The sequence below is a fragment of the Pseudophryne corroboree genome, chromosome 1 (genome assembly GCF_028390025.1).
Source record: "Pseudophryne corroboree isolate aPseCor3 chromosome 1, aPseCor3.hap2, whole genome shotgun sequence".
Lineage (NCBI taxonomy): Eukaryota > Metazoa > Chordata > Amphibia > Anura > Myobatrachidae > Pseudophryne > Pseudophryne corroboree.
This window is the reverse complement of record NC_086444.1, coordinates 527,203,553-527,227,419: the sequence shown is the minus strand read 5'-3', so window position 1 is coordinate 527,227,419 and position 23,867 is coordinate 527,203,553. Positions and strand designations below refer to the sequence as shown.

Genomic DNA, 23,867 nt, shown 5'->3' with positions numbered 1-23,867 from the left:
TCTCTCATCCAAATACTCCTTCTGCGCTGTTCTAAGGCTAATTAGATACAATAAGATACAGTACTCCTTGGAAGGGGCTGCCTATTTCACGAAGTCCCTTGTTAGGAGGGACTAGATACAGAAAATATAAAAAGAAAGGAAATTGGCGCCCAAAGGTTATTTTAACCTATAAATACAGGGAACCCAGTGGGTTTCACAATTAACATTGATTTTAAAACATGAACTGTTCTTTCATAAAAAAATGTATTAAAATGTACAGAAGCAATGAAGCAAGACCATCATATTACACAGACAAAATGATGTAATTTCTCTTCGAATACTCCATCTTTGAAGTTGATAGAGGAATATCGGCAACTTACTGCAGTATCTTTAATCTTCCTCATATACTATTCAGAGAAAACATCAAATATAACAAACCAACGCGTTTCGTCTAGTAACTAGACTTCATCAGGGGTATGTCTTTTGGTATTAACATTTATCAAAATGTGATCAATCAGAGTGGACACTCAGGATTTTTCAAAGAATAACTTCAAAACATCAAAAAGGAGACTGCCGAAGCTTCAAGCTAGTCTCATATATTCGATTGATCAGAATTCAGCTATTTCCTATGTTTCTAACTTTCAAAAGGAAGGTGAAAACAGCAAGATCCTGCCAAAAATGGACCTCATGTGTCAAACACAAACGTGAAATACAGATACGGATAAGCTGTCCATACAGATTCACACAGGAAAAAACTTTCCAAACAGACAGCCAGTGGTACTCCAGTGTCCTTGCAAGGACGCTGGAGTGCCACTGGCTGTCTGTTTTGAAAGTTTTTTCCTCTGTGAATCTGTATGGACAGCTTATCCGTATCTGTATTTCACGTTTGTGTTTGACACATGAGGTCCATTTTTGGCAGGATCTTGCTGTTTTCACCTTCCTTTTGAAAGTTAGAAACATAGGAAATAGCTGAATTCTGATCAATCGAATATATGAGACTAGCTTGAAGCTTCGGCAGTCTCCTTTTTGATGTTTTGAAGTTATTCTTTGAAAAATCCTGAGTGTCCACTCTGATTGATCACATTTTGATAAATGTTAATACCAAAAGACATACCCCTGATGAAGTCTAGTTACTAGACGAAACGCGTTGGTTTGTTATATTTGATGTTTTCTCTGAATAGTATATGAGGAAGATTAAAGATACTGCAGTAAGTTGCCGATATTCCTCTATCAACTTCAAAGATGGAGTATTCGAAGAGAAATTACATCATTTTGTCTGTGTAATATGATGGACTTCCTTCATTGCTTCTGTACATTTTTTTTTTTTTTTAAATATTTTTATTGAGGTAACAAAGAGGTGATACAAGCATACCACAATAGTTACAATGTTGATTTGATACTTCTAGTAACAACATGTGATTTAAGCTGAAATAGTACATTAACACAGATTCTCATTGTAGTGGAATCTATCATACAGATAAGTCAATCTGAGTATAACAGTAAATGTTCAAGGTATACATCTCTTGATGTCGAGGGAAACTCATTGTATGTCAGTATAAATCTGCAATCGACAACAGCAATGTCTCAAAACTAAATTCGGAACATACAAACACAAATAAGACTGCGAGTCCTGAATCTCCACAACGGCCCATATGCAAGAATAGGTGTCTCCCTACGTCAGGGCTATCGGAGGATCATGGGTTATCAGCCTGGTAAGATACCATGTGGTGTCTTTAAGACTATAATGAATCTGATTTCTAGTGGTAAGTGGAAGCGTGTCTATGTATGACTCCCAGAGTGAAAAAAAACGCTCCACTTCTCTCTCCTTATGCAGGAGTGTCTCCACCCAGTCCATTCGAAATAGAAAGTATAGTTTATTAAAAAACAATGGTAGCTGAGGGGGTGAATTATCAAGCCAACTTTGTAATATAGTTTTTTTACCCGCTGCGCTTATGGCCAGTAGTAATTTCTTACTACCCGGGGTTATTCGGAGCATAGGGTTAACCATTCCAAAAATTGCCCACTCCGGGGTAAATGGGACATAATTTGTTAGTTTCAGTTCAGCATATCTGCGTATTAAATGCCAGAAATATTTTACAATAGGGCAAGCCCACAAGCAGTGGTAGTTATCTGCCATCTCCTGGTGACACCTCGGACAGTTATGAGTCGCGGAGGTACCTATATGAAATCGGCGTAGCGGGGAAAGATATGCATTATGGAATATGTTTAAGAATAGCTCAGTATACATACTAGAAGGGAGAGTTCTGCGAGAATATAGGAGGGTCTTTTCCAAATCTGAGATTGTTAGTTCAGGGAAGTGGGACAGCCACCCCGACACTCCTCCTGACACTTTGGTATGATCCATAATATCTCTAAGAAAAGTATAGTGGATCGAGATAGCTCTACGTTGAGGGACTGTATTTTTCAAGAGGGCGTCTAGGGGGCTATCCCAGTCTTTGTCTGAAAAATGCTGTAGGACGTGGCTTACATAAAAGCGTGTCTGTAGGAAGGCCAGGGGATATGGCCTAACCATGGCATATTTAGTGGATAATTCTGTAAAGGTGAGAGGGCGTTTCTCCCCCGACACTAGAGACCCAATATTCTCCACTCCCGCGTGTCTCCATAGGGTGAAGGGATGAGCAGCCATGCCGTCTAGGAATTGAGGATTCTTGACCAGGGGCAGATGTAAAGAATAGAAACCATTGAGTCCAGCTTTGTGACGCAGGATGTGCCAGAGCTTCCGCGTTGTCCAAAGCAAAGGATTCAATTTAACATGTTCCTCCACTTCCTGATCATGTTGATGTAATAAGCCTATTAGTGCAATGTCCCTCAAAAATTCCTGTTCCAAAAGGACATCAGTATAAATCGATGTTCCCTGTAGCCAGTCTCTCAAGTGTCGCAAGAGAGCTGAGTGATTATACCCAGTGACATCAGGGAAGTTGATGCCGCCATTCGTTTTTGGTTGATATAACTTCCGTAGGGCTATGCGTGCGCGTCCTCCCTTCCATATGAATTTCCTAATCAGGGCGTTCAAGTGGACTGTATCTGCCTTAGTCAAAAGTACTGGGAGGTTTTGTAGTGGGTATAATATTCTAGGTATTGCTACCATTTTTAAGAGATCTGCTCGCCCCAGGAAAGAAAGTGGCAGACGTTCCCAACGTCTCTCACATCTTCCATAAGAGTGTGTATTACCTTTTTAATGTTAAATTGGTATAAATTGACCGGATTTCGGGGCAAAATTATTCCCAAGTAAGGGTTAAATGTTCTGGCCCATTGCAGAGACAAATGAGAGGCCCAACGAGGTTGAGTTAGTTAGTTAGTGTGCCCCCAAGGAGCATAGCCACTGACTTGTCCATGTTAAGTTGTAGGCCGGATATGGAACCATATATATTAATTGTGTGTAATATTTGATCTAGGGAGTGTTCCGGGTTGGATACGTATAACAAGATATCATCTGCGAATGCAGAGATCTTTATTTCCCTGCACCCGACTCTAATACCCTGAAAGGTATGCCATTGCTGTAGAATGCGTAGTAGGGGATCCAACGCTATGTTGAAGAGGAGGGGTGATAGAGGGCAACCTTGGCGGGTGCCTCTTTCCAATGTAAAGCTTGGGCTTAAAAGGCCGTTTACCAGTAGGGAAGTATTCGGATCGTGGTAGATATATTTTATAAAATTTACAAAACTATCATCAAAGCCTCTTTTTTCTAATATAGTATAAAGGTGTGACCAGAGAATAGAGTCAAAGGCCCTATGGATGTCTAAGCTGACCAATATATTTTGAGTGGGTGTCGGGCGTTGAGCCGCCACAACAGCCGCTATGGCCGTCCTAATGGCCCTAACTGCATGGCGTCCCTGTATAAATCCCAATTGTTGGTCCGAGAGGATTGATGGCAGTATAGCCTGGAGGCGCGTTGCCATGATTTTGGCCACCAATTTGTAATCGACATTTAACAGACTTATAGGTCTGTAAGACGTCAACAAACTTAGATCCTTGTCTGGCTTAGGGAGCAGGGTCATGAAAGCCTCATTGAAGGATGAGTAGGGAGCTCCCTTTTCATGTATAGACCTAAATAATTCTAGCAAGGTCGGGGCAATGTGGGCTTGTAAGATTCGGTAATAGTCGCCTGACAGGCCATCAGGTCCCGGAGACTTTCCATGGGGAAGGGTAGATATGGTTTTGTTGATTTCATCCATAGTTATTGGGCCAGCAAGTGCTTCTCTCTGATCAGGTGTCAATTTTGGAAGCACTGAATCTGCAAGGATAGTTGTCTGGTCGGTCAAATTAATAGGGGTTGAGCGGAATGCATTTACAAAATATTGGCGGAATTGTGCAGTTATATCCGAGGAATTCGTTAATAAAGCTCCCGTGGCGGGATGTTTTAAAGTAGTAATAACCTGGCGTTTCCTAAATGGCTTGGACATTGTTGCTAAAAGTTTCCCTGCTCTGTTACCCCAACGGTAATATTTGTTTCGTGTGAAGTCAATTGATTGTTTTGCTTTGGTGGCGAGATATGTCTCCAGTAGCTGACGTGCTTGTCTATATGAGTTTTTAGTTTCGTCTGAAGGTGCATTTGTGTACTGAACAAAGGAGGTTTGCATTTCAGCCTTAAGTGCTTCATATTCCTTTCTAGAGTGTCTGTTTTTCTGTGAGACATAACTGATTATGTGGCCCCTCATAACCGCCTTAGAAGCACTCCAGAAAAGGATAGGGTCATCCCAGTGTTCAAGGTTGTCATCGACATAATTAGTCCAATGACCGATCAGGTAGGCCTTAAAATCGTCAGATTGTGCTAAGTAATGGGGAAATCTCCATATACGGCTATGAGGGTGCAGGTGAGGATGAGTCAGGGAGATGGAGACCGGGGCATGATCCGACACCATTATATCATGAATATCTGTATGAGCTATGTTATTGAGTAAATTATCTGAGATAAGGATCCTGTCTATACGGGAAAGGGAACCGTGGACCATTGATAGGTATGTATGCGTTTTGTCTGTAGGGTTCAAAAGGCGCCAAGGGTCTGACAGGCATAAGTCTAATTTAAAGGATTGGTAAAGGTGGGCATGAAAGTTAGAGGGTCTTTGCATTGGAGGCAATTTATCTAAGGAGGGGTCTTCTACCATATTAAAATCACCTCCTACGATGAGGGAATGGTTCGTTCTGCCCTGAAGGATGTGTCCAAGGTCTTGGATATATACATGTGGATTTATATTAGGGGCATATAGGTTGACTAGAGTATATTGAGTATGGTACAGATCGATGTCCAATATGATCTAACGGCCCTCCGGGTCTACAACTTGAGACAAAATAGTGACAGGAAGATCTTTATGAAATATTATTGCTACACCTCGTGCCTTACGATGGTAGGGAGCGGAAATACAAGAGCCTAACCAAGGGGCCTTTAGTAGGTTGTCCTCTGTATTGACCCAATGTGTTTCTTGCAAAAATATAATGTCCGGACTAAATCGTTTAAGGTGGGTAACAACTCTCTTTCGTTTGATTGGTGTATTGAGTCCACCGACATTCCATGATATTATCTGTAAAGGTTTAAGCGCGGGGGAGGTGTCAGCGCCTATATGGGGAGACGACATGGCTACCCATCCCCCCACCAGGGGTTAAGTATCTGTAGGAGGTTGTTAACAGGCAGGGAATCCCTGAGATCGCATATCACCCAGTCAACAAGGCAATAGCTACATCCTCTCACGGCGTAGAAGTCAGGAAACAGAGAGACATCAAAAAGCTGTAGCAACATTCTAGGACTCGCAGTGAATAACATACAGATAAGTGCAATCCAAGTTACCTCTAAACTCCACATTTTCGTATTTTCAAGCAAACCAGAACAGTGGTGGGCATCATCTTGGGTAAGATGTGCGCACCTGAAACCAAAAGTAGAAACAAAAAAGGAAAAAGCAAAAATAAAGCAAACCCAGTAAAAGAGAGAATGCTTCATTCGTAACATAGTAATACTACCCCAGGGGATCAATAGTGGTCATGATTCCCCTACCCGGTGATCGACCTTTTGTAACTATAAGTCATCTATGAGGAGAGCGGGGGGACAATTGAGGGGGCTTAAAGTATGATTTGGCCTCACGTGGGTCAGAGAAGTAAATTGGCTTTCCGTCCTCCAACACCCTCAGTTTTGCCGGATACAGCAGGGAAAACCTGATTTTTTCGTTATGGAGGAAGGTGCATATCTCAGAGAATTCTTTACGCTTCTGTGTGACTGACGCTGAGAAGTCCTGAAAGATCAGTATTTTAGTCCCTCCCACCACTAGTTCCTGGGACCTACGATAAGACGCCAGGATTTTTTCTTTTGTTCTATAGTCCAAGTAACGGGCTATGACCGGACGAGGTCGCCGTCTGGATCCCTCTTGTTCTATGCCAATTCTGTGGGCCCTTTCAATATGGGGGATTTTTAAGTCATTTATAACCCCTAATGCTTTGGGCAAATCGGCAGTGAGAAAAGATGTTAAAGCATGGCCCGCTACAGATTCTGGAATCCCTATGAATCTTAGATTGTTCCGTCGGGACCTATTTTCTAACTCATCTACCTTGTCTTGTAGTTGTATAATAGCCCTGTCATGATTCTCCACGCCTTCCTGACAAGAATGCAGGTGATCCTCTACATCACTAACTCTAGTTTCCAGAGCAGTTATACGTGATGCATGAGAGTCTATACGAGTAAGGCCTGCTTCTAGACGTGTTTGGAGATCTTCAAATCGTTTATCCATAAGTGGCATCATGAAATCTGCGATTTCTTTAGCCGTCAGGGGGGTGGTAGATGTTCCCGGGGAATCTCGGCCATCACTTTCAGAGAAAGATGGGGAAGGTGGTCCCGATTTTTGAGTGTTGGTTTTCGTTTTTGGGGCCTTATTTGTATTATTCTGTTGTTTAGGAGGCATGACTTTATCAATAAATTTGTCCATACCCCTGTAAAGGAGGACAGTTATGAAGGTTGTAGAGAGAGAAAGACGATAATGAAAAAATGTATACGTACAATAATATCGGGTAGGGGTCAGAGTTAGAGCAGTTGACAGTTACATTTAAACTATAATTCGAGGTAGCTTCCTTTAAAGAGGGAGCTAGTTCACATCAGATGCTCCGTAGATCCCATATGAAGCAAAGGAATCACTGCCAATATAGGAACAGCATATATATATATATATATAATAAAAAAAAAAAAAAGGGGGGGGGGGGGGGCAACAGAAAGCACCACTATAGAAGGATCAAGCAGTTTGACAAAAAACCTGTAGTAAGGGATTAGCGGGATGATAACCACGCTGCGTGAGTAATTATTATTGATGACCCTACAGAAGGAGAGTAATTGTTAGACCAAGCGACAAGCTTAGTTTCATATATACAATGGCACACTATGGTGTTATAATAGCAATTATAGCATTTTCCATAGAGATGGTATAAACGACATATTCCAAGAACCCCACAAGAGGGCAGCATTACACAAATAATAACCAGCTGATGTGCAACTAGATATATATGCCGAATAGTAAAAAAAAAAAAAAAAAAAAAAAAATGAGGGGAGAAAGGGAGAGAGAGAGAAAAAAAAAAAAAACCTACTACAAAATAGGGCAGCCTTTTGGCAGAAGAAGTGTCGTGTTGACCAGCCCAGGGAATGGATAAAATACAGCTATAATATCCTATGAAATAATGTAGAGGCAATTTACAGTCTCAGGGTGCTCCATTCAGGTAATCCTCCGGTATATTGATCAGAGAGACTGAGTTCTGAGGTGTGCAAACTGAGGTCCGGTGCGTAGAGAGAGCAATAGAGGGGGGGGGGGGGAGAGGGTATCAGAGAGGGTCACTGGATGGGCGAGGGAAGGAGGTATGCAGGGGGGGTATGGGTAACACACAAGGGGGGAACGGTTCAGAGTATAGGGAGCATGGAGAGTGTTAATAGAAAACAAAGGGGGACACAAACATTATTAGTACCTGGGGAAAATTAGTCCAGGCGTCCAGGATGCAGAGAGCAGGTCCAGCCGGAGAGGATCAAGCAGCCCTGGATTTCATCAGAGGAGCCTAGGAACACCACCGGATAAATCCTGGGGATGCGTTGCCAGTTCGCTGTCCAGGACAGGGGAGTCCGCGTCACCTTGAGCTCTGGCAGATGAGCCAGGCAGGGGGGCGATTAGTGCAGGGCAGCAGGTGGATAGCATGCAGGGCCAGCCCAAAGGGAGATCTCCAGAGCACCACCGTCTAGGATCCGCGCAAACGAGCGGCCAGAGAACCAGGTCGCTAGAGGACAGAGCTGCCGTCCGTCAGCGCGTGAGGAGAGCCCGGCGTCCCCACAATCAGCGCGACTCAGTTTTGGAAGGGCAGTGAGTGGATGAGAGGGAGTTCACAACCGTGGGCTCACGGTCCCCAGCACTCAGATTTGTAGCTGCTGACTGACGGGCAGCGCCAGCCGGGATCCCTGCAGTGAAACACGCCGACAACGGGGGCCGCCGGGGAGAAGCAGCAATCAACTTGCTGGCGGCCAAGGAGAGCCGCGGGAGCCCGCTAAGAAAATATCTGATACCTCAGATCCCGTCACCCCGCTCCGGGTCCCGCCAGAAACCAGGCCAGCGTCTGCTGCAGATTAACGTCGGAGCTTGGATTCCCGCGGGTCGCCAACCCAGGGACACCCCCAGCGACCCGACCACGGCCACCAGCGGATCCTCCTCAGAAGTCACAGCGAGACGAGAGGTATATGTAGATGGCTAAGCAGGGGTATATGAGCGGTCATCGATTTGAGTTTAAGTGGCGGTAGTCACTGTGCCACGCTAGTTTTCGCGCCAGAGCAGAGGCGCTCACACAGGCCTCTCACATCAAAGGCCAGACTCCGGGGGTATGAAAGTTCCAGACGGTTGTTTGGTATTGGGATGATCCGCGGTACTGAGGCTGTCTAGTAGTGTAGTTTTTGAACCTCAGAATCGAAGTTATTTTAATGAATGAGAGGTGATTTAGCAGACCCCTGTCTGGAGAGAAGCTAAAATGCGGCCACACGAGGTGCCCCGCCCACCGGAAGTCCCCCGCTTCTGTACATTTTAATACATTTTTTATGAAAGAACAGTTCATGTTTTAAAATCAATGTTAATTGTGAAACCCACTGGGTTCCCTGTATTTATAGGTTAAAATAACCTTTGGGCGCCAATTTCATATATATATATATATATATATATATATATATATTTTTTTGTGAAAAAGTGTTTTAAAGATGATTTGGAATCACCAATACTTGTAGGAACCAGTGGTGGTGAAATTTTGCAGAGTTAGCCATATGTGGGGCATGCTCTGAAACCAGAATGTGGTCAATACCAGTTTTTACAATTCTGTAAGTAAGGTCGCAGACTGGATTAGGTAATCTATTCTAAATATTGGTGAGAGGGAGGGGGGAAAAAGTGTATTCCTTATCATGGTGGAAATGGCAAATGTCAATTTAACAGTTATAATTCATACCAATTTTATAATTATAAGCACATTGCACAGCTGTACAGATGTGTCCTCATACATCCTTGCTGGAGTCATGCTAAATAGCCCTTGAAGTTGCGCCATGCCATGGCGGGACACTGTAGCCGCGAGCGTCATCTTCTTCCCTTTTTTTTTTTTTTGTGTGTGAGTGCGTGTGATTATAATTTTTTTTTTGCAAAAATGCATCAAGCAGCTGATTAAAATGATATGCAGCATGCCTATATACTGTGTGTAATTGGGGCTCCATCTACATCCGAAATGTCACGTTACAGTGTTTTCCACTGTAGCATGGCATTTTGTATGCAAATACACTCAGTTACTACACAGAATTTTAATCTGCAGAAGCTGCTTGTGCGTCCTAAGGCTATAGTAAATATGAGATAAGTGGGGATAGACTCTCAAAAAGATGATCTCAATATTGCATAACAAAATCTGCAGCCTAATCAGTCCACAGGAGCTGAACCTGCAATTGTAGATCATTCCAAATCTTTTATGAGGAATCCCTAAGCATCTGTGGGGTATGTGAAGTCTGAAATCCTTGCCATCATAAATCTGCAGGCAGGCTGGGAAAAGCAGGGCAAAGTTACGATGTGCACAGGCTAACTTGGTGCAAATGGGTATGATATTTCTCTGACGTCCTAAGTGGATGCTGGGACTCCGTAAGGACCATGGGGAATAGCGGCTCCGCAGGAGACTGGGCACAACTATAAAGAAAGCTTTAGGTCTAACTGGTGTGCACTGGCTCCTCCCACTATGACCCTCCTCCAGACTTCAGTTAGAATCCTGTGCCCGGCTGAGCTGGATGCACACTAGGGGCTCTCCTGAGCTCCTAGAAAGTATATTTAGGTTTTCTTTATTTTACAGTGAGATCTGCTGGCAACAGACTCACTGCAGCGAGGGACTAAGGGGAGAAGAAGCGAACCTACCTAACAGGTGGTAGTTTGGGCTTCTTAGGCTACTGGACACCATTAGCTCCAGAGGGATCGACCGCAGGACCCGACCTTGGTGTTCGTTCCCGGAGCTGCGCCGCCGTCCCCCTTACAGAGCCAGAAGCATGAAGAGGTCCGGAAAATCGGCGGCAGAAGACTACGGTCTTCACCAAGGTAGCGCACAGCACTGCAGCTGTGCGCCATTGCTTCTCATGTACACCTCACACTCCGGTCACTGATGGGTGCAGGGCGCTGGGGGGGGGTGCCCAGAGGGCAATATATGACACCTTGGCTGGCAAATCTACATCATATATAGTCCTAGAGGCTATATAGATGTATAATTACCCCTGCCAGTATTCCAGAAAAAGCGGGAGAAAGTCCGCCAAAAAAGGGGCGGGGCCATCTCCCTCAGCACACTGGCGCCATTTTTCCCTCACCGCTCCGCTGGAAGGAAGCTCCCTGGCTCTCCCCTGCAGTCTGAACACTACAGAAGGGTAAAAAAGAGAGGGGGGGCACTAAATTTAGGCGCAGTATAGATAGATAATATATAAAAAAGCAGCTATAAGGGAAAACACTTATTTATAGTGGGATCCCTGTGTTATATAGCGCTCTGGTGTGTGCTGGCATACTCTCTCTCTGTCTCCCCAAAGGGCTTTGTGGGGTCCTGTCCTCTGTCAGAGCATTCCCTGTGTGTTTGCGGTGTGTCGGTACGGCTGTGTCGACATGTTTGATGAGGATGCATATGTGGAGGCGGAGCAGATGCCTGTAAATGTGATGTCACCCCCTGCGGGGTCGACACCTGAGTGGATGGTGCTGTGGAAGGAATTACGCGACAGTGTCGACTCCTTACATAAAAGGTTTGACGACATACCTAACGTGGGACAGCCGGCTTCTCAGCCTGTGCCTGCCCAGGCGTCTCAAAAGCCATCAGGGGCTCTAAAACGCCCGCTACCTCAGATGGCAGACACAGATGTCGACACGGATACTGACTCCAGTGTCGACGACGACGAGACTAATGTAACTTCCAGTAGGGCCACACGTTACATGATTGAGGCAATGAAAAATGTGTTGCACATTTCTGATGTTACCCCCGGTACCACAAAAAAGGGTATTATGTTTGGGGAGAAAAAACTACCAGTAGCTTTTCCTCCATCTGAGGAGTTAAATGAAGTGTGTGTGAAGAAGCGTGGGCTTCCCCTGATAAAAAGATGGTAATTTCTAAGAGGTTACTAATGGCGTACCCTTTCCCGCCAGAGGATAGGTCACGCTGGGAAACATCCCCTAGGGTGGATAAAGCGCTCACACGCTTGTCAAAGAAGGTGGCACTACCATCTCCGGATACGGCCGCCCTGAAGGAATCTGCTGATAGAAAGCAGGAGGCTATCCTGAAATATATATATATATATATATATATATATATATATATATATATATATATATATATATATATATATATATATATATATATATATATATATATATATATATATATATATATATATATATATATATATATACACACACACACACACACAGGTGTTATACTGAGACCGGCTATTGCTTCAGCCTGGATGTGCAGTGCTGCTGCTGCGTGGTCAGATTCCCTGTCAGAAAATATAGATACCCTAGACAGGGACACTATATTGCTAACCGTAGAGCATGTAAAAGACGCACTTTTATACATGAGGGATGCACAGAGGGATATTTGCCGGCTGGCATCCAAAATTAGTGCAATGTCCATTTCTGCCAGGAGAGGGTTATGGACTCTGCAGTGGACAGGAGATGCAGATTCCAAAAGACACATGGAAGTTCTGCCTTATAAGGGTGAGGAGTTGTTCGGGGATGGTCTCTCGGACCTCGTTTCCACAGCAACAGCTGGGAAGTTTACATTTTTACCCCATGTTCCTTCACAACCAAAGAAAGCACCGTATTATCAGGTACAGTCCTTTCGGCCCAATAGGGGCAAGCGGGTTAAAGGCGCGTCCTTTCTGCCCAGAGGTAGAGGTAGGGGAAAGAAGCTGCAGCATACAGCCAGTTCCCAGGAGCAAAAGTCCTCCCCCGCTTCCTCTAAGTCCACAGCATGACGCTAGGGCTCCACAGGCGGAGCCAGGTACGGTGGGGGCCCGTCTCAAATTTTTCAGCAATCAGTGGGCTCGCTCACGGGTGGATCCCTGGATCTTTCGGATAGTATCTCAGGGGTACAAGCTGGAATTCGAGACGTCTCCTCCCCGCCGTTTCCTCAAATCTGCCTTGCCAACCGCTCCCTCAGGCAGGGAGGCAGTGTTACAGGCAATTCACAAGCTGTATTCACAACAGGTGATAGTAAAGGTACCCCTACTTCAACAAGGAAGGGGTTACTGTTCCACAATGTTTGTGGTACCGAAACCGGACGGTTCGGTGAGACCCATTTTAAATTTGAAATCCTTGAACACATGTATAAAAAAATTCAAGTTCAAGATGGAATCGCTCAGGGCGGTTATTGCAAGCCTGGACGAGGGGGATTACATGGTATCACTGGATATCAAGGATGCTTACCTGCATGTCCCCATTTACCATCCTCACCAGGAGTACCTCAGATTTGTGGTACAGGATTGTCATTACCAATTCCAGACGTTGCCGTTCGGTCTATCCACGGCTCCGAGGGTCTTTACCAAGGTAATGGCCGAAATGATGATACTCCTTCGAAAGAAGGGAGTTTTAATTATCCCGTACTTGGACGATCTCCTGATAAAGGCGAGGTCCAGAGAGCAGTTGTTGGTCGGGGCAGCACTATCTCGGGAAGTGCTACAACAGCACGGCTGGATTTTAAACATCCCAAAGTCACAGCTGGTCCCTACGACACGTCTACTGTTCCTGGGGATGGTTCTGGACACAGAACAGAAAAAAGTGTTTCTCCCGGAGGAGAAGGCCAAGGAGCCAGGGCCGGAGCTTCCACTAGGCAGCTTTAGGCAGCTGCCTAGGGGCGCCGGGACCTGAGGGGGCGGCCTGCTGCAGCTGCCTAAAAAAGGTAGCATAGTCCTACCTTTCACAGCCACTGCAATCCCCCAGAATGCATATCTTACAGTAGCCGTGACTGCTAAGCTCCCGTATTGCAGCCTCCAGCTCCACCTCCACCCGGCACAGGCAGTAACTTTGACAGCTCCTGGAGTCCTGGCTGGGGGTGACATGGAGCACTGCTCTTCATTCCAGGCTCTTTCACAGACTACTCAGTTCCAACTCTGCACTGCAGCCTGCAGGTAAGGTGGCTGCACAGTGCATTCTCTGCATTGATAAGGAAAGAGAGCGAGAGCAGCGGTGTGTTGAGGGGTGGGGGGGTGGGGGGGAGATAAGGAGCAGGCATGCACACCGTCTGGGGGGATGAGCAGCAGCATGCACACAGATTTTGGGGGGATAGAACAGCAGACATTTAACAGAGTAGGGGGTAGGGGGTGAGAGCAGCATGCCTTTCATCTGAAGGGTGGGGAGGGGGAAGGGGCAGAAGGCAGAAGTTTTGCCTAGGGTGCCGAGAAACCTTGCACCGGCCCTGCAAGGAGCTGTCATCTCTAGTCAGAGGCCTCCTAAAACCAAAACAGGTGTCAGTGCATCACTGCACGCGGATCCTGGGAAAAATGGTAGCTTCTTACGAAGCGATTCCATTCGGCAGGTTTCTTGCAAGAACTTTTCAGTGGGACCTGTTGGACAAGTGGTCCGGATCGCATCTTCAGAAGCATCGTCTGATAACCCTGTCTCCAAGGACAAGGGTGTCTATGCTGTGGTGGCTGCAGAGTGCTCATCTTCAAGAGGGCCGCAGATTCGGCATACAGGACTGGGTCCTGGTGACCACGGATGCCAGCCTTCGAGGCTGGGGGGCAGTCACACAGGGTAGGAACTTCCAAGGACTATGGTCAAGTCAGGAGACTTCCCTGCACATAAATATTCTGGAACTAAGGGCCATTTACAATGCCTTAAGTCAGGCAAAACCCCTGCTTCAAAACCAGCCGGTACTGATCCAGTCAGACAACATCACGGCGGTCGCCCATGTAAACCGACAGGGCGGCACGAGAAGCAGGATGGCGATGGCAGAAGCCACAAGGATTCTCCGATGGGCGGAAAATCACGTGTTAGCACTGTCAGCAGTGTTCATTCCGGGAGTGGACAACTGGGAAGCAGACTTCCTCAGCAGGCACGACCTCCACCCGGGAGAGTGGGGACTTCATCCAGAAGTCTTCCAAATTATTGTAAACCGTTGGGAAAGGCCACAGGTGGACATGATGGCGTCCCGCCTAAACAAAAAGCTAGAAAGATATTGCGCCAGGTCCAGAGACCCTCAGGCGATAGCTGTGGACGCTCTAGTGACACCGTGGGTGTACCGGTCGGTTTATGTGTTCCCTCCTCTTCCTCTCATACCAAAGGTACTGAGGATAATAAGGAGAAGAGGAGTAAGAACTATACTCATTGTTCCGGATTGGCCAAGAAGAGCTTGGTACCCGGAACTTCAAGAAATGATATCAGAGGACCCATGGCCTCTACCGCTCAGACAGGACCTGCTGCAGCAGGGGCCCTGTCTGTTCCAAGACTTACCGCGGCTGCGTTTGACGGCATGGCGGTTGAACACCGGATCCTGAAGGAAAAGGGCATTCCGGAGGAAGTCATTCCTACGCTGATTAAAGCTAGGAAAGAAGTGACCGCGAACCATTATCACCGCATTTGGCGAAAATACGTTGCGTGGTGTGAGGCCAGGAAGGCCCCAACGGAAGAATTTCAGCTGGGCCGTTTCCTGCACTTCCTACAGTCAGGGGTGACTATGGGCCTAAAATTGGGTTCCATTAAGGTCCAGATTTCGGCTCTGTCGATTTTCTTCCAGAGAGAACTGGCTTCACTGCCTGAAGTTCAGACTTTTGTTAAGGGAGTGCTGCATATTCAGCCCCCTTTCGTGCCTCCAGTGGCACCTTGGGATCTCAACGTGGTGTTGGAGTTCCTAAAGTCACATTGGTTTGAGCCACTTAAAACCGTGGAATTGAAATATCTCACGTGGAAAGTGGTCATGTTGCTGGCCTTGGCTTCGGCCAGGCGTGTATCAGAATTGGCAGCTTTGTCATATAAAAGCCCTTATCTGATTTTCCATATGGATAGGGCAGAATTGAGGACTCGTCCCCAGTTTCTCCCTAAAGTGGTGTCAGCGTTTCATCTGAACCAACCTATTGTGGTGCCTGCGGCTACTAAAGACTTGGAGGCTTCCAAGTTGTTAGACGTAGTCAGGGCCCTGAAAATATGTTTCCAGGACAGCTGGAGTCAGAAAGACTGACTCGCTATTTATCCTGTATGCGCCCAACAAGTTGGGTGCACCTGCTTCAAAGCAGACTATTGCTCGCTGGATCTGTAGTACGATTCAGCTTGCACATTCTGCGGCTGGACTACCGCATCCTAAATCAGTGAAAGCCCATTCCACGAGGAAGGTGGGCTCTTCTTGGGCGGCTGCCCGAGGGGTCTCGGCTCTTCAGCTTTGCCGAGCAGCTACTTGGTCGGGGTCAAACACGTTTGCTAAATTCTACAAGTTTGACACCCTGGCTGAGGAGGACCTAGAGTTTGCCCATTCGGTGCTGCAGAGTCATCCCCACTCTCCCGCCCGTTTGGGAGCTTTTGTATAATCCCCATGGTCCTTACGGAGTCCCAGCATCCACTTAGGACGTCAGAGAAAATAAGAATTTACTCACCGGTAATTCTATTTCTCGTAGTCCGTAGTGGATGCTGGGCGCCCATCCCAAGTGCGGATTGTCTGCAATACTTGTATATAGTTATTGCTTAACTAAAGGGTTATTGTTGAGCCATCTGTTGAGAGGCTTAGTTGTTATCATACTGTTAACTGGGTATTGTATCACGAGTTATACGGTGTGATTGGTGTGGCTGGTATGAGTCTTACCCGGGATTCAAAATCCTTCCCTATTGTGTCAGCTCTTCCGGGCACAGTATCCTAACTGAAGTCTGGAGGAGGGTCATAGTGGGAGGAGCCAGTGCACACCAGTTAGACCTAAAGCTTTCTTTATAGTTGTGCCCAGTCTCCTGCGGAGCTGCTATTCCCCATGGTCCTTACGGAGTCCCAGCATCCACTACGGACTACGAGAAATAGAATTACCGGTGAGTAAATTCTTATTTACGACTGACAATCACCACTTCCACAATAATCTTGAAACATAAGCAGTCCACCCCAACTTGGCACTGTTCATTCTTGGTTACTTGTTTAAATATTTCTTGTAATTGGTCTGAAATAGAGGCAGTGATTTTTTCTGCCTGTCTTTACATTAAAGGTCCCATGGTTTCTTGGATAGCTTGCACAATGTTGAAGGTAACCAGAGAATTCAACACCACTATATTGGTGTTCATGCAATGGGAATACCATCTAAATCAGGGACTGTTGGGAGGTATAGAGGTTAGGTATGGTATGTCAACATAATGTTTACCTGATCATGTTGACATTTGTTCCCTGTGGTCAGTACCCTGGTTCCAGCAGAAGCAGCGACATCTTAGTCCAGTGGTCACTTGACCATCTGTTCTTCCAAAGTTCTCTGATGTGCAAGTGTTCCGATAAGTACAGTCCCCCTATAACTAACCCTAATACTAACATCCCTCTAGTGTCTAAGCCTACTTCTCACATCCTGCAGCCTACCCCTGACATTCTAACAATGTCAACAATGTTGTTATTGACCCAGTAACTACATCCCATAGAGCAGTGGTTATCACACTTTCTTGAATGACAGCGAACTAGAATGTCAGCATTTTTTACACCGCACCCCTAGGCCTACATTTCTTGTGTTTTATTATGAAATTAAGCAAATTGTGCTTACTTGTTATACTTGGGTTCCGTTATGTGGTGGTAAACAGTTGTGTTTTTGGTTGTTCACATTTTATGTTTGCCACCCACCAGCTCTGGTTTAACCCTTATTTATTTATTTTTTTTGGTGCTGGACCACCAAACTGTGGGACCCCTTAAAATGCCCTGCAGCACCCAGTTTTGGAACCACTACCATAGAGGACAAACAAACTGCATATTTAATAACCATGGGAGAGATGTGGATAGGTATAAGAAAACTAGAATGAAGGATCTGTTCTTGTAAATTAAATGTATAATTATTTAACTTTGAGCTCACAAATGTATGTGTAACTTGTAAAATACTGTATGTAGCTTGTCACCCTAGCTTATTTCTTCAATGAGACTATCACACAATAAGGATATGTAACATTTCATATGCATTCTTTGTTAGAATTGCACTTTACCACAATGCCTGTTGCAGTAGAACACTCCAGCAGTCTCCTTGCTTTTCAAAAAAAAATGACTACATGTGGCATTACCATGATACAGAGCTTGATACTGCAAAACGGAGTCAGTAGTGATCGGTTTGCTTTTTCAGTGCTCTTCCCAGCAAACATTTTTTCCCCCCATTTCTCCTTCATCCACTAGGGGCCACTGGAGTGTAGTTACAATGGGGAGATAGTAGGTGGTATTGGTAGCTGGCACTTTAAAAATTCTCACACTGTGGCTAGCTCCTCCCCTACTATCTCCCCTCCAAGCCAGTCTTAGTTAAGTGCCCGAGGTAGCTGGTTCACTTGGGTTTAGCTGAAGAATTTTCTTCTTTTTTCTTTATTATTTTATTTTTCTTACACACACTCACAGACTGGCAGCTCTGCCACTGCCAGTCTGCACCGTGGGAGCTGCCGGCGGGGTCCCATCGCAGCTGCGTGCGGCTAGGGATGGGCCCCGGCTGAGGGAGACACTGAGCTCTCCTGAGTTGGCGGACACCGCTGCGTGCGGCGCGTGTCGCGGCCACTCCATCCAGCAGAAGATTCCGGCAGCATGGCAGCGGTGAGTATCAAAAATGGTCGGACACCGCTGCGTGCGGCTTGTGTCGGGACCACCCCACCACAGAAGATTCCGGCTGGACGCCGCTGCGTGCGGCGTGTGTCGGGGCCGATCCACCAAGAACACAGTGGTGAGTGAAGTATACTTTATTTGTGGTGGCTATGTATGTTTTTAGAGCAATCTGTTTATTGTTGTACAACCCACTCCAGAAGGGCTCTCTGGGGCTGTAATGTACTTTATTGTATCCTTACCTGTCCTCCTCATGGAGAAACAGACAGGATGATTGGGGGAGGCTGAGTATGTGTTTATACAACCCTGACTGAAAAACGGGTGTGTGTCATTCTGATAACCCTCTGCTCCCCCAGCTCCCCGCACCCCCCGCACCCACTCAGCGCGACTCACAGAGCCGGCACAGGGATCCCGCTCGAGCGCAAAGCAATGTTTAAATTTGGCGCCTTGTACGGAGGGGGCGGAGCTAAGTCCCGCTCTGTAGAGCGAGCTCAGCGCTCCCTGCTCCCAGGCGGCGACTCGCGCTCTGTTCAGCGCAACACTCCCCGGCGGCGGCTAGCAGATACAGGGCTCTACTAGCGCTGTATAGCGGGCTCAGCGCTCAGCGCTCCCCGGCGGTGACTCGCAGGCCCAGCGGAGGGTACAGCTCGCTTCCCGCTTAGTTTTGCAATAAGGCGCCATAGCCGGGGGGCGGAGCTAACTCCTGCTCTGTACAGCGGGCTCAGTATTCTCCGCTCCCCGGCCACTGTTATAGTGTAATAGGCATTTATGTGAGTTTAATGCACATGGTGCTGAGGAGAATGTGATATAGTCAGAGTGGCTCAGCACTAATCCAGTTATCCACTATATAGATTTTATCGCATAGCCCAGAGGAGTTTCACTCTGGCGGCCATTTCCTCCCTGCACAGACCTGGCTTCATATTTGCAGTGTCTCCTATAGCCCAGTGGGCTAATCTTGCATACTCAGAGACAAATACAAATAAAGTCCCAGGTATATTAACAGTTAACCCGCTTTACTCAGCGGGCTCCCAGGTCTCCCCGTCGCTAGGCAACAGCTCTGGGATTTGTAACTTTTCGATACTTCAGGCTGCTGAAATATAGATACATTCCTCCTGCAGTAGAGTCCTCTACCCAGCATTTTCCTACTTGCAAATCAGGGAACCTGCTCTATTACAGTAGCTGGGACTCAGCTCAATAATAATTAAAAGGATCTACTGTGCAGTATTTATTTACCTACGGTGTGTGTGTATATATACATATATAGTTATGTTTGTGCATGTATATATATAGATATATATATTTAAGTGCGTGTAGGTATGTATATAGATAAATCCATAAAATACCAGATATAGGGGATAAAAGCCTACGGCCACACCACCCTGAACACGCCCGATCTCGTCTGATCTCGGAAACTAAGCAGGGTCAGGCCCGGTTAGTACTTGGATGGGAGACCGCCTGGGAATACCAGGTGCTGTAGGCTACTTCCGCAATGTTTTCTAATAACAACATCTTGCACATAACATTTTCCCCCATCTTTCTCACAGGCTGGTCACCATTTTGAAAAGCCAGCGGAACCTCAGAGAAACATCTGGTGCACCTTAATTAGCGGTACACTAAATACAGGGCGGGGTGTTGCCTTCCCTTTATTATTCCTTGTTGTCACTAGTTACTAATGCTATTTGTAATTGTGGAATGCGTGTAAGGCATCAGACAAATAGCGCTGCGGCTCAGTACGCTAGTAGCGGGTATCTGAACAGGGGTTTGAATCCAAACAAAACTTTAAGGAGAACTCCTATAGCCTAGGGCTAAGACTCCTGTCCCACAGCGCAGCGTTGCTGGTTCAGGTCTCCGCTGCTCCAGAAAGTTTATTTTAATCGTATCGGTCACTACACATTATAGTGCAGACCTTACGTAGGGCTCTGTTTATTTAACCCACCTTTTCTCCTTTCGTTTGTCTCTCCTGGGATAGTCGAAGAATTCCCTCTTAGGTGTGAAGTATGCGGCGGAGCCATCTGCTTCGCCCTCCACGCACCTGCACACCCCTGTTTGATCAATGATGCAGGTAATGTCACTATTAACCAGACAATAGCTCATCAGGTAAGCCCTTGGACTTTGGTTTCCAAGGTCACAGGATCAAATCACAGCGGGACCAAACACACCTTTCCAAAAAGAAACTTTGCTAACATTCCATGCATTACTGATGTCTGTTTTCTGTGGATCTGAACCAGTGTCTCAGAATATACAGGTACATAATACAGCAGTTCATCTGATACTGCAGGTAAAGGAGGAGGACACGTCAAGTCCATCAGGGTTCCACGCCATTGACGAAAATGACAGCGACTGGTTCAGTTTCGGATGAGCTGGGCAGGCTCCGGTAGGCGGCCGACAGACACCCGAATACACAATATCAGGTATCAAACAGGGTTTGTTTTCCTATCTTTTCCCCGCAGATGGCAGGAGATGGTATCAGAACCTCTCTAGGGTATACACCTCGGTGTATCGCCGGTCCATCAAGCCGCCGTTTTCCTGAGGCAACCTTGCTCAGGGATCCATCGACATATGCGGCAGCATGGTTCTACCGTATCCGGAGCAGGTAGGTTGGGGAACAATTGTCCTCTAGGTTACAGGATGCTTCGCATCAGGATCAATTGATACTTTGATACAGGTCAGAATCACGATTCTGCTTTATGTTCCTTGGAGGTCTCCATGTCTACAGACTCGGACCCTGCATCTTCGCTTGGGCTGTCTTAACCCGACGACCTCTGGGGCTGCGACAGTGACAAGTAAACATGAAATCCTACGGGGCAGATGGTTCTGGGGAAGGAACTTTCTGCAGGATTTCTTGAACCAATGGAGGTAGGTCCACTTTGATTTCTCCTACTACGGCCCCAGCTCCAAGACAGACCTTTACTGGTCTTCCCTTTAGATTGTTTCGTGCCCTTTCAGGTTTTTGACTCCACACGGGTGATATCTTCGTCGCCAGGGGTTCTCAGGGTAAAAAGGCTGAAGCAGAGGTTCAACATCCTCAGTCCAGTCTGATTTTATGTCATCCTATACACCCATTACACCTGCAGGGTCCCAGGGTAGGCGCAGGTCGATGGGAGAAGGCTTGGGCGGTTACAACCGTCTCAGGAGTCCCTCGGCATGGGTCGGCTGATTTACGATGACAAGAGAGTCATACTGCAGGCTGCGCTCCATAGGTTTCTAACCGCAAAGGGTGTTGATCCCTGTTTTACACATATCATTTGAATTAGGACAGTTCTCAGGCCTTTGTTTTCTTTTCACGTTCCGAAGCCAAGTGGCTCGGACAGGCCTATTCTGGCCTTACAATCCTTTTAGTCTGTGATTGCTAGTTTAAACAAGAAAGGGAGTTTTACGTGTCCCTTGTCTTCAGAGATGCCTGTTTACTGATTTCCGTTGGACAGGCTTTTCTCAGATTCCCCCTTAACAGGATTCTCATTTTCACTGTAAGTCCTTTACTCTTCTCTCTTCCGCTCCCACAGAGTTTAGGAAGATAACAGAATAACTCTTTTTCAAGGGCAGTGGGTGACGTTGGTTCCCTAATGGGACAATTTACTGCTACTATCCCACTCTGTACATTAGGTGGCTTCTGAATATCCGGAGGATCCACGAGCTTCTGATTCGACACAGATCCAATTTATGCTCCGCATAGACGTTTCTCAACACGGTCCGTCAGAGGTTTTTTCATTCCTCGGCACCAGAGACTCTATTTCTTCAGTCAAGTTGCGACGTAATGAGTGGTCGCCTCCATTCCTCTCGGAACGGGGGACAACAATCTTGTTTCCAGATCAAGCCACCAGGTCAGACTCCTGGGTGAGGGAACATGCCCCGGAGTTTTGTCAGCTGGTCCGCTGTGGGCGGAGATTTCGGATCGACCTCAGGGCGTTCTGACTGACTCTTTAACCCTTTATTACTCTCGGACGGCAGTAGCCGTGGAGGCCCTCAGGGCTCCGGGGAGTTTTCTGGTTATTCTATCCTGCCTCCTTTTCTATTTCTACTTCATGTTCAGTAACACAGGAGGGGATTATGCGTGCTAGTCCTCTCGGTGGCGCTGGTTGGGCCACGCATGACTTGAAGATACAGATACGCCTGTTGTCAGTAGAGGAGCCTTGGCTCCTACCTCGACGGGACTGTCTACTTCAACAGGCTCCTTTTTTTTTTTTTCTCCTTGTTCAATTTTACACTGGTTTCGGTTACCCGTGTGACTGTTCACGAGACCTCAGAAGGGAGGAGTTCCCTAGTTCGGTTAGGCCTACTGGGCTCCGATTTCAGAAGTCTATTACCTCTTCTCGCTTTTGCCACTTTGGGAAAACTTTATGGAACATAATGAAGATAAAAGGGGGTTTTTCCCCCTTCTTCCAGTTACCATTCATCTTTGGTTTCTCTGGGAGGTTTTTTGCTCCGCTGCGCTTCAAACCACACTGACCGGAATTTTAGGTCTCTGCCTTTTTCGCTTTTCTTCCAAATGAGATTAGCCTAGCGGCCGTAAGTTCGGCCTCTTGTTCAGGGAGTACTCTATTGGCAACTCCCCGGGCTCGGCTTCGGCCTCAGCGGTCGTTTCTTCCAGAGGGGAGGTCCATTTTTCATATAAATCTGACACTAGTGGTTTTCAATCCTCTCTGAATGTTGTCAGGGCTCGTCAACTCTCTCTACAGAGGTCTCAGGCTATTCGATGAAGTGTTTTTTCTTCTTTGCTCTGGACGATGCTCCCGTACTAAATAGCCGGGGCCCCAGCATATGCTGGACAGTTGGATACATCTGATCATCAGACAGTCTTCTTGGCGGTTACTAGGGAACCTCCGTTTTCCAATTCAGCGCGCTTTACGCGCATTGTAAGACCTTCGTGGGCAGCCGCCCGCGGGGTCTCCATGAATATTTTGTCGGGCGGCTACTTGGTCAAACCGACATTCGTTTTGTCAAATTCTACAAGTTTGACACTTTTACGGCCTCTGCATCACTGTTTGGCCGAGCAGTTTTTACAGGACTCTCAGCGCTTTCCCACCCGTTTTTTGGGAGCTCTGGGACGTCCCCATTGTAACTACACTCCAGTGGCCCCTAGTGGATGAAGGAGAAATCAGGATTTTGGTACTTACCGATAAATCCCTTTCTCCGATTCCACAGGGGCCACTGGACGCCCGCCCAGCGCTGTTTCTCCTGATTTTTGTTTGATTAACGATTGCAGATCACCATATGACTGCTTGTTGGGTTCAGGCTAGCCTGGTTTTTTGTCAGGTTCTGTTCCAGGTTTAGTTTGTGTTCGCCTGGTTTACAGGGCGTCGTTAACCTCCTCTACCTTACGGTTTGTTTATTACAGCTCTCCTCGGGCACAGTTTAACGTAGACTGGCTTGGAGGGGAGATAGTAGGGGAGGAGCTAGCCACAGTGTGAGAATTTTTAAAGTGCCAGCTACCAATACCACCTACTATCTCCCCATTGTAACTACACTCCAGTGGCCCCTGTGGAATCGGAGAAAGGGATTTATCGGTAAGTACCAAAATCCTGATTTCCTAGACATTAAAATGTTTTGGAGTAGAATTTTTTTTTTTTTTTTACTTTTACTTTTTTTTTATAAAAGTCCTGTGGTATTCTGCTCTCTGTACTGCAGTTTGGTCATGGCAGCCCCCCTCT

General features: G+C 46.5%; 1 protein-coding gene and 1 non-coding gene across 2 annotated transcripts in view; both read left to right on the top strand.

Annotated features, from left to right (window-relative positions):
- GLDC (glycine decarboxylase) overlaps window positions 1-23,867 on the top strand; it is a 139,835-nt gene that overhangs the window by 100,729 nt on the left and 15,239 nt on the right. The window lies entirely within an intron of this gene.
- LOC134935926 (5S ribosomal RNA) lies at window positions 19,581-19,699 on the top strand. The gene has a single exon (XR_010180425.1). It is a non-coding gene; the product is annotated as a 5S ribosomal RNA (ribosomal RNA).